A 14,166-nucleotide genomic window follows, 5' to 3' on the forward strand; every position below is an offset into this window, starting at 1 on the left:
CGTTTCCATAAAGGAATCAGACAAGGCATAGCCCTTTTCTTTTAGGAAGAATTTCCTAGCCAGTGGCTGGAGAAATGTGCTGCTTTTCTCCTTGCTGCGAATAGGCAGCTGCTGTGCTCACTAGATTATAACCCAGGCTGCATGGGAAGATTTGATTTAAGGCAAGCCTGGCTGATGACTCTCTGCATGCAAAACTTCCAAACAAGGAGGAGGGAGCAGCTGCAATTACAGTTTTCAATTGGGAAGTGAGAAAATAGAGATAATTTCCGTTTCTACAGCAATGTGAATAATTATCAAAAAGAAAATGGTCGACTGGCAGCTAGAAGCCTTGCTCCTGCTACCTAGAGCAATGGGCCAGTAGCAGCAGCACAGGAGAAATCCTTGGACAGAGAGTCCACTTCTAAATTTTAAATCTCCTTTCCCCATTCTCATGTTTGTTTGTTTTTCATTTACACGTACTTGGAATTTACATTTCCCCACCCTGCCCTGAGAACACTGTGTATTACAAGGTTTGCATGTGAATATCGCTTCTGAGATTTCACCTTGCCTCTGCTTACATCTCAGCACCAATCAAACAAGACTGCAAGGCATTCAGGCACTAAGCTTCCATAAAGCATCCCTTTCTAGATTAGAATCAACACTGTTTATTCTCAAGAACGTTTGAAAACCAGCCATGTTTAGCAGGTGATGGGCACTCCCCACGAAGTTGCTTTGACATAGCGCTGGTTTTCAGGGGCTCTCCTGTCTCAGACAGGAATTCCTAGCAAATTTCATGAATCCAGAGCCTGGCAAATCCATGGCAATAGCCTTCTGAAGTGCTAATAAAATGCCAAGCCAATTCTGGAATCATACTCTGGCATACGAATGTGGGCTTGTGTATCGAATGTTGTGATGCTTCTGCTGCCAGCTAAAAGAAGGTGGTGCCCCCTGTGAGTAACACTGGCTCAGCTGAGCGACCTGGCCACTGCACAAGAAATCCAGTGGCACTCAGCTGGTCTGACTGCAAATGCACTGAAATTCACTTAGCTAGCAACACTGAAAATCCACAGGATCCTAATTAGAATGATCAAGTAGTCAACTTTAAAACATCGGTACTATCTGCTACCGAGCCCACAGGCTCTGTGAAATAATGAGCATTAAAGGAGAAAAACCTCTTCAGAAAGGAAGCTCTCACTGATACCTTAGATAGCAGGTCATGCCTTTTGCATTTCTTGATGAGCTTCTGTAGCCAGTCTTCTCCGACTGCTCCTGCCAGCACATGTTGGAGCACATCTCATGCCTATTCAAACAAACAAAAGAGAATGTCTTGTCTTTCTCCTTCCTCCATACTGTGGGGAATTACTGCTCTTCTCCATTCTGCTTCTCATGTGGAGAGAGTAATTTTTAGTTTTTTATTGCAGTAAAAATAATACAAAGCTTCATGAATGAAGCTGGCAAAATACAGAATTGGGCTTTACTCTTCATGCACAAAGATAAAATGGTAACATAATATTTAATCAGGGAGTGAAAGAAAGAGAAGTGAGTTCATTAACTTTTCCCTTGAGTGAAAACTCCTGTTTTCATTCTTCTTTTATTTTTATTCAAATAATTTCCAAGAGAACACCATCCATATGCAAATGCATATGTGTTCTCAGAATACAGCTTTCTTTTATATAGATGATCATGAACTCACTTTAATAAAGGGAAAAATGTCAGGATTTTTTCATAGAAATAATCGGCCAGGCAGCCAGCAGTAAAATCTCTATTAACCTCCAATTATCTCTCCCACATTCCCAAGAGCTTGTATACTTCAGTGGACAGTGTTTTGCAGTGCTGGACATTACAGATCCAAACTGCTTTTACTCAGTCCTTCTGTGGGAAAAATCACATGCTACTTTTTGGGGTTTGTAGGGGCTTTTTTTCCCCCTAGTCGCTAATGACAGCAGAAGAAGAAGGAGCAACTTTTTCATTGAGTTTTCCATGAAGCAAGATCCATGCTCTTTGGAGGCTCCATAATGCTCTGTGAAGATCCACATCTCCACTTCTGGATGCTGACAGGAGGTTTGGATTTTTGCCAGGAGTGAGCTCAGAGGCAGAACTGCCTGTGACACTGAAGGACAGGGGAAGGGCAAAGACGCTTTGATGTTGAATGATGGGCAAACATAATTCAAAATATGACATTTGAATTGTGCCCTCATGCACCAGAGACCAGGGAATGGGAATGTCATTTGTCCTGGGCAATGGCAGGGAAAAGGCTCAGGGTGACAGCTTCCAGACAAATTTTGAGGGAATGCTGAGTCTTGACACGATTGCCCATCTCTACCCCTTGACCTGTTTAATAAGCACCAGTTGCCAGATCCCTGAATGGGGTCAGGCACCAGCTCTGCCTCTCCTGAGGCATCCACATTACAGGGAGGAACATTCTTATTGAGGAGACATCCCAGCTAAAAGAAGCCACACAAGAAAGAAAAGGGAAGTTCAGCCCTGGGAGTACCTGCTCAGAGCCCCTGATCTGGACTGTGCCACTGAGCTCCACCCCAGCAGCTTCCCCACCCAGACTCTGCTGGCTGCACACTCCAGTCCTAAAGCACAGAGCACGACAGCACCGAAATAACTGCAGAGTTAACATGTCCTGAAGGTCTCCTACTTTCACAGGAGCATGTGTAATGTCTCTTCCAAATGATCCCTCTTATGGGTGTTGCCCCCAGATACGCCCATTTGGGAAGCAGTTTGGTTGTGCAGAAGTTTTTGAAGAGATGCAAACACGACCATTAAAATAACCGAAGCAATTCCCACACCCCCTCTGTGACATAAAAAACATACTTGTCTCCCATCACCAAGATGTGATTTCTTTATTTTTCCTCCTGTTATTTCCTTTTAGATAACCATGTTATCAGAACCCACTAATTTATGGGGAACAGAGAAAGACCAGGAGAGTTAGTCTCTTCCTTGAAGATGTTACTTCTGTCAGATTAATATGTGAAAAACAGCCAGGAACTTCTCAATGAATCTTTCTGGAATATTTCCTAAGCAGCTGCTGATTCTTTCTGGGTAATAACAGAAAAGAAATCTGAGAGGAGAAACTGCAGCTGCTGCCACAACAGAAAGAGCTTATTATGAGACATTGCGCTCTTTTGTTTTTTCACTTCGTTTGTTTGGGTTTTGTTGAGGTTTTTATTTTTGCCGAAGTGATAAATTGCTAGGGAAAATCCACACCAGGAAATTTTTATATATACATATATACATATACGCCTACCAACAGGCAGGTTCCCATACAGCCACGGATGATGTCAGCTATTTTGGTTAGTAATGACTTCGTCCCCTGTGGTGCTTTGATTCCCTTCCTACAGGACTCAAATTCTGCGCTGGAGGCACTGGGCTGGGATTTGAATGATTTGCCACCAGTGCCTGCCTCTTTCCAGTGCACTCTGGCTCAGGTTTCTTCCATTCACAGTGCACCACAATCCCAATTATCTTCTTATCTGCCTCCATGGTTATTGCGTTCCAATACTAAACCTTTCCAAGAAAGGATCATATCTTCATCAGATTTTTTGCCCCTATTGCAATGCAATAACTGATAAGAGGGAACACCATCTGCAGAAAAATACAATTCCCAAAGCTGCACTTAAGGCAACCTTTCAGTCCTTAATTACCCAACACTGAATCAGAGAGGAAAGAAAGAAAACCAGCTCCAGGCATCTGCTCCCTCAGTCCCTGAGGAGGAAACCTGAGCTGCCAGCCCAGAGTCACCACCATGCAACATTCCTCCTGCTCAGAGAGCACGGGGGTCCTGTGTTTGCCTTATACCCAGAACTGGTAGGAAGCAAGATATTAGGAAATGTGATGTTGTCAGGGCAGACTCAGCCCAGCACTGCCAAGAAAAGACATTTAGAAGAGCTCAGCATTTTGAAAAGAATCACCAAAGCTTTTTGAGTTCCACAAAATGCTACTTTACATTCACATTACAAAACTGCGTGACACCGAGGCCAAGAACCAAAACGAGGGGGAATACCTCATATTGTAACATAGTCAGAATTCAGGTGGCTGTGGGCATGCTACCTGCATGCTAACAGAAAGCGAAGATATTTCTAGTCACCAGCAGGCTTTTCTGAAGCACCTCTGACATCCTCCAACACCCTTCTTTACTGCCAAGCATCTAAATAAAATAAAATAAAATAAAATAAAATAAAATAAAATAAAATAAAATAAAATAAAATAAAATAAAATAAAATAAAATAAAATAAATGTTACCATTGAGCAAGTAGGTTATTTACCCTCTTAGGTACTCCATGCCCTCCTCTGGAGGCTGCACACTCTTTTCTCCACTACAGTTCACTTGCTGTGCAAGTTCAGTTTGGCATTTGTCAAATCCTTTCCAAATCTGGAAACACTGATGTGTCACGGAAGTATTTCTTTGTTCAGGGGTTACTGGATGGATTAATTGCAGTGGCTTCTCAAAGGACAACTTAATCTGCATTAGCAACTCACCTGTTTCTCAGTGCAGCTCCTCTGCGCACGTTGGGAAGGATGGATGGGAAATCAGGACATTGAAATAATTTTTGCTGTGTGTTTCTTGATGTGTCTTACCTTACTTGCCCAAAATGGCTGGCAAGCATTTGCCACAGCATTTGCCACATACTTAAATATCTTATGAAAATGAGTCAACAGAGAACCTCAGGCTGGTTGGGAAATTTTTTAACTTTCTCAGGCAGTCAACTAGATCATATCCTCCTAAGCAGTTGAGTCCCTATATTATTTGTCCGTTAAAAAAAAAAAGTAGTTTTAACCAGCAATGTGACTTTGCAAACAGTCCATTGTATGTCTTGGAATCAAAACTGCTCTGTGACACAGACATGTTTCATTATTGATTCAACAAGTTTCAATTCCATATGGCTTCAGTTACAGAATAACTAACTAGAGCCTTTCCTTCCTTGCACAAAAGCATCGTCAGCTAAACCCCAATAACAGAAGCCTTATTTCAGGCATGTGCAAGGGGTGGAAAGAGGCTAATTGAATCTGATCTGATAGTTTTTCCAGTTTTAAAAATTAGTGTGGATTGCCATTTCTTCTAGATGAAGGAGGGGAAAAAACCTAAAAGAGGCCAGATTCTGAGCTGGTGCCCCAGTTGATGAGCTGGTCCCATTTTACAAGTAGGAAAATAGTAGTTCTAGAAGGGTGACTCCCTACAAATGGGACAGGATGGTGTGGGTAAGTGGTGAGGGTTATGGACTAGCATGCAAGTCCTCTGCAGATCAGAAAATAATGGGAACACCACAGCATAGGGGTTTTGCTAAATCCATACCTCTGATTTGGCAGCCACAGTCATTTAGACTTCCTCCTGCAGCTTGTGGTCCTCAGCCAATGCCCACTCAAGTCAACAGAAACTTTTGTTGACTTCAAAGGAAATTTACTTGGCCTTTTTTTGTCAGCCTTTGAGTGCAATTAAAGCCATATTGTGTACAAATGCATGGAGGACACCGTTCCTTGGATGATGCTTTTCTTTCTTCACTGCTTGGTTGGTAGGACTGGTGATGATAATACCAGTAAAAGTGGAATCATTCTGCTTGTGCTGTGAGCCTGCCAGTGGCTCCCAGGTGTTGGGTGACTTGAGGAATCAGGGCTTTGCCTCAGTTCCAGCTTCACAAAGATTCACAAGGAGAGGAGTTTAAACCTTCCCTGCCTCTGGCATCTCTTCCCTTAATTGCCCTGTCCCTTTCTTTTCTCTAGGTTGTCCCGCTGCTGCTTGAGCCCTGTAAAGTAGGGCATTGCAAAAAGCTTGGTGCTAGAAGCCAGTTTTGCTGAGATTGACATGATTAGTCAGGGTGGCAGTGGGGTCCTGAGGGAGGGAACTGGGACCCAGAACACTCTGAGAGGCAAACAAAATCTTTCTGTGGGCAGAAGTGAGGTCTGAAGAGCTCCCTACCTACAAGCCCAGTGTCTGCAAGGTTTCACTCCAGCTCTTTTCCTGGTGACCCTTACTGCTTTTGACAAGTCACCAGGCAATTGCAGATCAAAATCACAAGCTCAGCCCCAACTCCAGTTGGCAGTGCCTTAACTGAGACTGGCAGTGGCTGATTTTCAAACCAGTGAAAAGATATAAGAACCTCACCAATGTATTGCTGGGAAGGACAGGGCTGTGCCTGAGGCTCTGGGCAGCCAGGAAGCATCACAGCTGTACTGCAATGCAGATCCAAGTGTAGACACACTCATGACCAAGTCCTGCTTTCAGGTACTCCTTCAGTACAGAGCAACCCCTGTGGCAGCTCCTTTCTTCTAACCAAGAGCAAGTGACACTGTCCTGCTTTCCTCCATCAGCCTGCAGGATGGGGTGACAGCCAGTCTATGCCTACTGCCTCTTGCTGTCTCATGGCAGAGGCTTCAGGATACTGTTCCCACCCCTGGGGTCTGAGCAGGGCGCCCATTCCCGTGGAAGGACTTCTGATGTGTTGTGTGCTGCACTGTGTCCTCTGCAGGGACTAAATGTTTAGTTATCTCACAGGGTGCATACATTCAGAGCTGAGCTAAAAATGGACTGGATGTGTTTGCTGCATCTTGAACTGCCTGGGTGCAACAAAACATGACAGGCTGTTCCAGTTGTTCAAACTTGTATCTGTGTTTAATCAGCCCAGGTGCCCAGCTGTCTGCTAAAGGAAATCCTTCTGGAAGCCACTGAGATGGGCTTTTCTTTATGAAATCTCATTACTGTGATAGGTGGCAGCAGTGTCTGTTATGCAGGTTGGCATGATCTTCAGTCTCTTCTAACGCTGCCTGACTTTAACTGGCTGGGCTGACATCTTCTGTGAGAGGTCTTGCCTAGGGCTGATGGATTCCTCAGCCTTTTGTAAGACATGCTATTCAAATCTGGTTACTCTGGTCCTGTTAATTTCCTCTTAGGTTCTTCTAGAATACCATTGTAACGCTGAAGTGCTTACAGCAACTCCTGCATTTATAATCACCAGCTCAGCTCACCTGGTGAGAAACAGCAGCTATTTCTGACAGCCCCTTTGAGCTACCCAGGGTCTGCCTGCCCAGGGACCAGCCTGCTGGCACAGTGCATGGAGGTTGAGCAGGACTCTCACTGATTTCTCTCACTGCACCCCTGTGATTTCAAGAAGGGCACTGGGCAATGAGAGCACACAGAGGCAGTGATTACCTACAAATGCTTGATGATGTCCATGATATCCCACAGGTACACGGCACCACAGGCAGGGAGAAAGTCCAGTTCTCTGGGACAGAACTCTGGTGTCTTCTCAGTGAGACAGGGCCTTCTTTCAGCCTCCACATCAACTGTTACTCACTTTCCATCTTCTCCAAGAAAAGAGCAGAGGTCAGCAGGCAGCAGCCTCCTCTGTCCTCATGCTTTGCTGTTCAGCCCCTCCACAGCTGCAGTCTGTGCACTGAGACAGGCAGGGGCTAAAGGAGCAAGTTGGACACTCATGGGGCCCAAAATCAGATTGCACAAGGCCACCATCATTCTGGCTCTCCTCCACCACCTTCCTGCTTTGTGGAGGGCTTGCTTTCACAATCTTTAGCATTGTGCTTTTAACATCATTTTCCTTGGAGGGGTGGTGGTGGTGGTGGTTAGAAAGATGTCTAACAGAAGCTGACCATCTTTTGGAAAGATTTCTCAGTGGTAGCTCAGGAGATGACAGGGCAAAGCCCCAGTGACATGTACCAGTCCCTTGGGAGGCCTGTCCCTCCTTGGGAAAGCAGGGTGAGGAAATCTCAGCTCTTCTTCCTGTGAAACTCCAGCTGAGGTCAGGCTGCCAGGCCCCAGGTGCCTGGGAGAGGTGCTGCATGCCTTGGATGTGTGCTGTGGTTCTCCTCAGGGTCCTGGCCACCCAAATGAGGGGATCTGACCTGATGCTGGCATGTCCTCCTGCATGGAAATCAGGTGCAAGGAGGTGGAGACCACTGATTACTTCTGACTGAGCAGGTGATACACAGCCAGGATGGGCACCTAAATTCAGGTGCCAAAAAGGTCATTGGCTGACATCATACAGATGTAGTGTCTGACACCAGAGATGACATGCCCAGGAGCACTACTATTTATCCATCCTGGCATCAGATCAGGCTGGTTTCAGTATTTAAAACAATGTTTCAAGCCTAAATTCTTCTTGCAGCCATGAAATGCCATAAATTGAGGCTGCTGGCTGACATGCAATCCCTTCCTCCTCTTTCATTTGTGCCATGGCTGGTCATACTTTATCAAGCCTAGCACCTTCCACTGGGAAATGCCAGTCGAGATTTTACATTTATAAAAACGCATCGTAGCGGATCTCGCAGTCTATCAGAGCATGTGGTACTCTGTATGCTGCGAGCCCATCTTCACTGCTGCATTGAGCAAAATGGGCAATTCTCCTTCTGCAAGGCAGCTATTCAGATCCCAAACAGGGCTGGTTATTTTTTTCCTGACTTGCAGTTATTAAAAGCTCTGTCTTTTGCAGGCGCGTTGTTGTGCTGGATCAGAAATAGCGATGCAGGGGCACTGAAGGTTGAGCCCTGTGTTTTGCTAACACTTTGGAAGACGATGCCATCTGCGACATGATTCAGATCAGTGGTTCAGTGAAATTCTGTTGGCAGGGAGTTATTCACCAGATTAATGTTTCAGAAGTTCTCGTGCTTCCAAAATGATGCTTTGCCTTCCATCTCTCTCTGCTGTTTTCTTTCTCATCTCCAAAGGTAAGCCCTGTCAGAGTGCCTCATTAGCATGTCTGGACGAGGCAAGAAATACAATCTTTGCTGGCACAAGCCCATGATGCACAGCTTGAAAGGGTGCACAGAGGTCCTGATGCTTTGAGCAGGTCATGCAGATGCCACCAAAGCCTGCACCACGGGCACACAGCGAGAGTGTCCCCCCCAGACTCCTCTTCCCCACAGCATCCCAACACAGGAGGCATCCCCAGAGCACATGCATAACACAGTGTGGAAAGGAGATTTGGTTCTTTCAAGAAAAATTAATTTTGGCCATCTGAAGACCTCCATGGCAAATCATCATGCGCCTCATTTGTGTGAGCAAGACCAACTTGAAAATGCCTTTGATTTTGATACCCTGTCAGGACTACAGCTCCCTACACACACCAGACTCTGGCTTACAAGCAATCAAAGTATTCTCAATACTCACTTGCAGAGATGGACTTTACAGACGTCCTCTCAGGCCAGGAAGCCCCATGGCTTTGGGTGCTGTTCAAACACCTCCAAAGCCATTAAAGGGCTCACAGCCCTGTGAAACACCTCACAAACATCCACCAGACAACCTAGACATGGGAAATAAAATTCTGCAGCACCTCTTGGGCACCTCTCCCCAGCTATTTTCTGAAATACATTTTTCCATAAAGCACCAGCAGTGTCAGACACTTCAGAATGGCTGCAGCATCCTAAGGATGTGGGGGGTGTTTTGAATTACACCAGACCTTCTCTGGGCAAAATGATCTCCACACAGCATTATTTGTAATTGAAAATGAGAGGTTAGAGTAAATGAATTCTCATCACCATCACAGATCTTCATAAGCTGCCCACTGCCACAGTAATTAGGCACAAAAATTAGGCAATAACAGCAGTTGTTTCTGAAGTATTTTGAACATCATAAAAATAGTTTTAATGGTTAAAACCCAAAGTGCTGGGAGCCATCACTGTGACAGCTCTGTAGATGAGAGCTGCATTCCAGCAGCAAGATGCAGTAAATTTACTCACAGTAAATCTGGATCACTGGAAAAATAGTTAGATAAAACAGAACATTTTCATACCTGTTAGTCTCTGGTTTGCTGTTGATTGGACAGTGTGTCTGATCATTTTGTGCAGCAGAGTGACAAATAACTTACAAAATTATTTCCCTGAAATTGTTTGGAAATATAGCTCTTCTTGCCACATATTTCATCTGGAAGGCAATTTTTTCCTGCCCTTCTGCAGATCAGCCTGGAGTTTCTGTTAGAGAGAAGTGGTAATACAGAGAGACATCAGCATCATTCATTGAATGAAAATACTGAAACAGCAAACAGTTTCTAAAAATAAAAATATAGTGAATATGTCTTTAGGTCTCTAAGGCATTATATGGTGACTAATCAGAGCAGTTTTCCTATGAAAAAGGGACAGAAGCAATAGAGATGGCATCAGATTTAATAGTAGAAAATGCAAGGTCGTGCCCCGAGGGAGTAATAATGAGAATTTCTGCTACCAGCTGGGAGCTCATCAGTTGGAAGTGACAGAGGAGGAGAAAGACCTGAGCGCACGAGCTGATCAAATGTCTGTAAGCTGGCAGTAGCATGCAGATGTGAGAAAGACAAATGTGAGCCTAAGACATGTCAGATGAGGGATTTCTAATAGAAATAGCAAGATTTTAATGCCATCACAGAAGTACAGAATATTGTATGTCCATATAAAAGATGAATTAATTTCAAATTGCCTTTTTTTGTGCCTTTCTCTCTTGTCATGACCTGGGAGGAGAGAGCTTTCTTCCACAAGAAGAGACTAAATGAGCTTGGTTTCTTGAGTCTAGCAAAATGCAGGCTGGAAAAAGATATATTTGTTGCTTACAAATACCCTGGGGGGAAGTACCAGGAAGAGAGAAGAGCTATTTGAGTGAAAGGGCAGTGCTGGCAGAAGAACAAGTGCCTATAAATTTGCCAGGAATACATTTCAGCTGGAAATTAGAAGAAGGACCTGACTGTCCAAGAAGTGCATCTCTGGGATTGACTTGCAGGAGATTTTATGGGGACAAAAAAACCCAACTTGTTTTAAAGCAGAAGTGAGGCAGCTCTTTACCACAGCTACACCAAGCATCAGGGGATTGGACAATATGGTCCAAAAGGTCCCTTTTGGTCCCTATTTTCCACTGTCCTCAGGTGCCTATCTTGCTCAACAACCACAGGTTTCACACTGATGGTATTCAGCTACCTTTGAGTAGCTGAATAACCAAAAAAATTGGTCTTTCTTATTTTGCTGACTAGAAGAACTCACAGCCAAGGCCTGGTTCTGTGTCCCTCTGGGTATTTTCTGGCCCATTTTGTTGAAGAAATTGGTGAGGACAATCCCAAGCCTGTTTCTAATGGACACATGCCACATGAGTCAGACCATCCAGCATGTCTGTGGAGAAATGGGCCAAAGGCTCCAAGCTGCCCTTTGCACTGAGATCTGCTCTGCTCCTGCCTGGGGTGGAGAGAGATCACACATTATCCAAATGTTTTAATGCAGAAGTGAGGCATTGCACACAAAGATTTCGCTACTGCAATGCAAAGAGCTGCATGGGCACATCATAAATTCCTTTTTTGGCGTCTTTTTGTGACTCTTCTCTTGTGTTAAAGAGATAGAGGTGAAGCTTGGGCTTGGAGAAGGGTGGAAAGCCATGATGTGCAAGTGTCAGGTAGGTGATGAGCAGCAGCTCGGGGCAGCTTGCTTGCTAACTGCTCAGCACTTCCTGCAGCACTCACTTTTGTAAGGTCACCTGAAATATGAAGAAGCCCAGCCCAGAAGCAAAAATTCAAGTGAGCAGGTACGGCAGAGGATCAGCTGGATGAGGTTAGGCATGTGACATTGAAGTCCTCACTTAAAGCAGCTTAAATGGAACCATGGGTGAAATTGGCAGGTGGGAGCCTCAGCCTCAGCCTGGAGGAAGTTTGCTAGGTGGTTCTTACCATCAGTATGCTCTGAGCACCCCTGAGGGACAAGGAAGTTTGTCCTTCCTCTGCCTGTAACAGGAGACTCTGGGCAGATGATCTCAGAAAGCATCTGGATGCAAAGCATTATATAAAGACACCTTTTATGTACATTTCTTTGCTTTCAGACTTAATAAAACACTACTGACCTTTGTTTTCTTTACCTCTTCTCCCTGGCATATTATGTCTCTCAGATTGCAGTCCCATCAGGGTGGTTGTTCTCTCCATGTCACACTGTAACTTTACACAGCAATTTGTCACCATAGATAAAACATCTTTGCTGTCCCAGGCTGCGTGCAAGTTAGAACAGGCATGGCATGCAAATCCAACCAAAATTCAAGAGTTCAAGTTCAGAGGAGTCTGGAGGAGAGGAAAGAAGGGGGAGTGCTTTAGGAGGACAGCTTTGCAGAGGGCTGCCAAGGCAGAGCGATAGTGCACTCACAGATGAGAGGAGGGAGGGCTGCCCAGGAACAGGAAACGCAGCACAGAAGGGCAAGAGTGGGAGCAAGGGATGCAAGGAGGGATGTGGAGGAGAAATGCAGAGGAAGGAGCTTGGAGGAAACAATTAGAGAGCTAACACTGCTGTTGTGTGCCCAGAAATGAGCAGGAGCCCAAGGGCACTGTAGATAACAGAGTATGGCTGCTGCATCCCACACCAGAGCCTCCCCTTCATTGCTGGGCAAACGATCAAATGCACACACAGACACACAAAGCCTTTGTAGAGGCTTCAAGGTGAAAGGCACCTATAACAGGAATTACTATTGTTGACATTAAGTAGCTGAGGAAATTTTCACTTGGAAATGCACCTGGGTTTTGTCCCTTCTCAGCACAGTTGTTATTCAACTGCAAACCTGCACAGGAGTTTCTTAAGTGCATATCTTTGTATTTGACTCAGCCAGCTGGTTTGGGTTTGCAGCAGCAGAGAACCTCCTGTGTGTTTGAGCAGCACACACATAAAGCCTTACTCTTAGCACAGCAACTGAATGTATATGCTTTGTTCAGTTTGATATTCCAAGCACTGAGTAAACCCTCAACAAATGCTGACTTCAAAAACTGGCCACACACCCACGCCAGTCAAACTTTCCACGGAGTCAGAACCTCAGAAATCCCTCACCAAGAAGGAAGCACTGGCCTGGTCTGAATTCATTTTAGGAGAGGAGGGAACAAAGAGAACACATTCATCAAATTTTGTCTAGGCTAATGATACTGGACTGAAATTCAACCTTCTACTTCTGTTAGATTTTATAGCCTTGACAACCAGCAACATCCTACTCTGAAACCCTACAGGGAAGCAATCTTGGGAGCAAGACTAAAAGGAATAATGCTCTTACTCCATCTTTTTGGGCACAAATGCATCCCTCTACAATGAGCTCTCTGTGCCCCTGAGGAACTGTGGTCTCTGGGGAGCCCAGTTTGTGACACAAAAACTGGGATGAGACAGCCCTTCTCCACAGGGCCTCAGGTTGCGCAAACAGCTCTCCTCCTTCTTCTCCCATGAGAAGGGAATTGATCACAAGAGTTGTGCTGCCCTGCAGCAGGGCAGGAGATGAGGAAGGAGGCAGGCAGAGCATGCTGAGTGAGTCATGTTCTGGACATGGGTGCAGGAGTAGGGAGGGAGCCATGGGGCAGCAATGCAAGCAGCTCTCTGACTGCACATGGCTTTTTACACCCAATGAGCCCAAAAATCCTTTAAGGGGGTAGCCAGGGACAGCCTGGTGAGTAGAGCAGGAGCTTGTGCTGCTCCATCCCTCTCCTGCACTTGTGACTCCAGGCTGGTTGGGAAATAAAGTTATCTTTAGGCTGAGGAGAGGACTGTACTAATGCCTAGCTGTTGATGCTATCCCCTGGAGAGCCCCCTGTGCCCTTGGACAGGCCTCAGCTCTCCAGGGAAGGCAAGTTTCTGCTGCCAAGGGGCTGTGTGAGGGCACAGAGCTGTGTCGGCAGGCAGGCTGTGTTTGAGTGATGCAGTGCACAGCAGATGTCCCAGAGACAGCCAAGAGGTGGGACTGAGGCAAGGCACAGGGAATGAGTCACCCACAGCTGAAGCCAAGCAAGGCCTGAGCGTTGAGACAAATTGTCTAAGATGAGAACAGGGCCAGAGCCAAGTGGGAAAGAGAAGAAGTCTTCCCATCAGGGAAACAGCCAGAGAGATGGAATAAGGAGGACGAAGAAAATCAGAGAACCACGGAAGTGCGGGGTGTAATAAGGAGCACCCTTCACCAGACTGGGGAGCATCCAGCTTGGTACACTGTCTGCAGCAGGGGCCAGGAGCAGATGTCCAAGGAAAAAGTGCAGAAAAGCCACAACAGGCGTGGAGTGTGACTTTCCCCAGAGGACCCTCCCAGCCTCTGGCACTCCACAGAGTAGCAACTCCCCGAGCCAGAGGCTGTGCCTGCAATGTTCATAGCCTTCAGGGAGTTTTCTCCTCTGAACCTGATTGCTTTGCAATCCCCTCTGTGCTCTTGGCCTCTGTCCGAATTGGCAGGAGCGAGCTCCACAGCCTGAGGGTGCACAGGGGAGGGAGAGAGGGAGGGAT

This window comes from Agelaius tricolor, unplaced genomic scaffold (genome assembly GCF_023055355.1).
Source record: "Agelaius tricolor isolate 1412-34295 unplaced genomic scaffold, bAgeTri1.0.p SCAF_9, whole genome shotgun sequence".
Lineage (NCBI taxonomy): Eukaryota > Metazoa > Chordata > Aves > Passeriformes > Icteridae > Agelaius > Agelaius tricolor.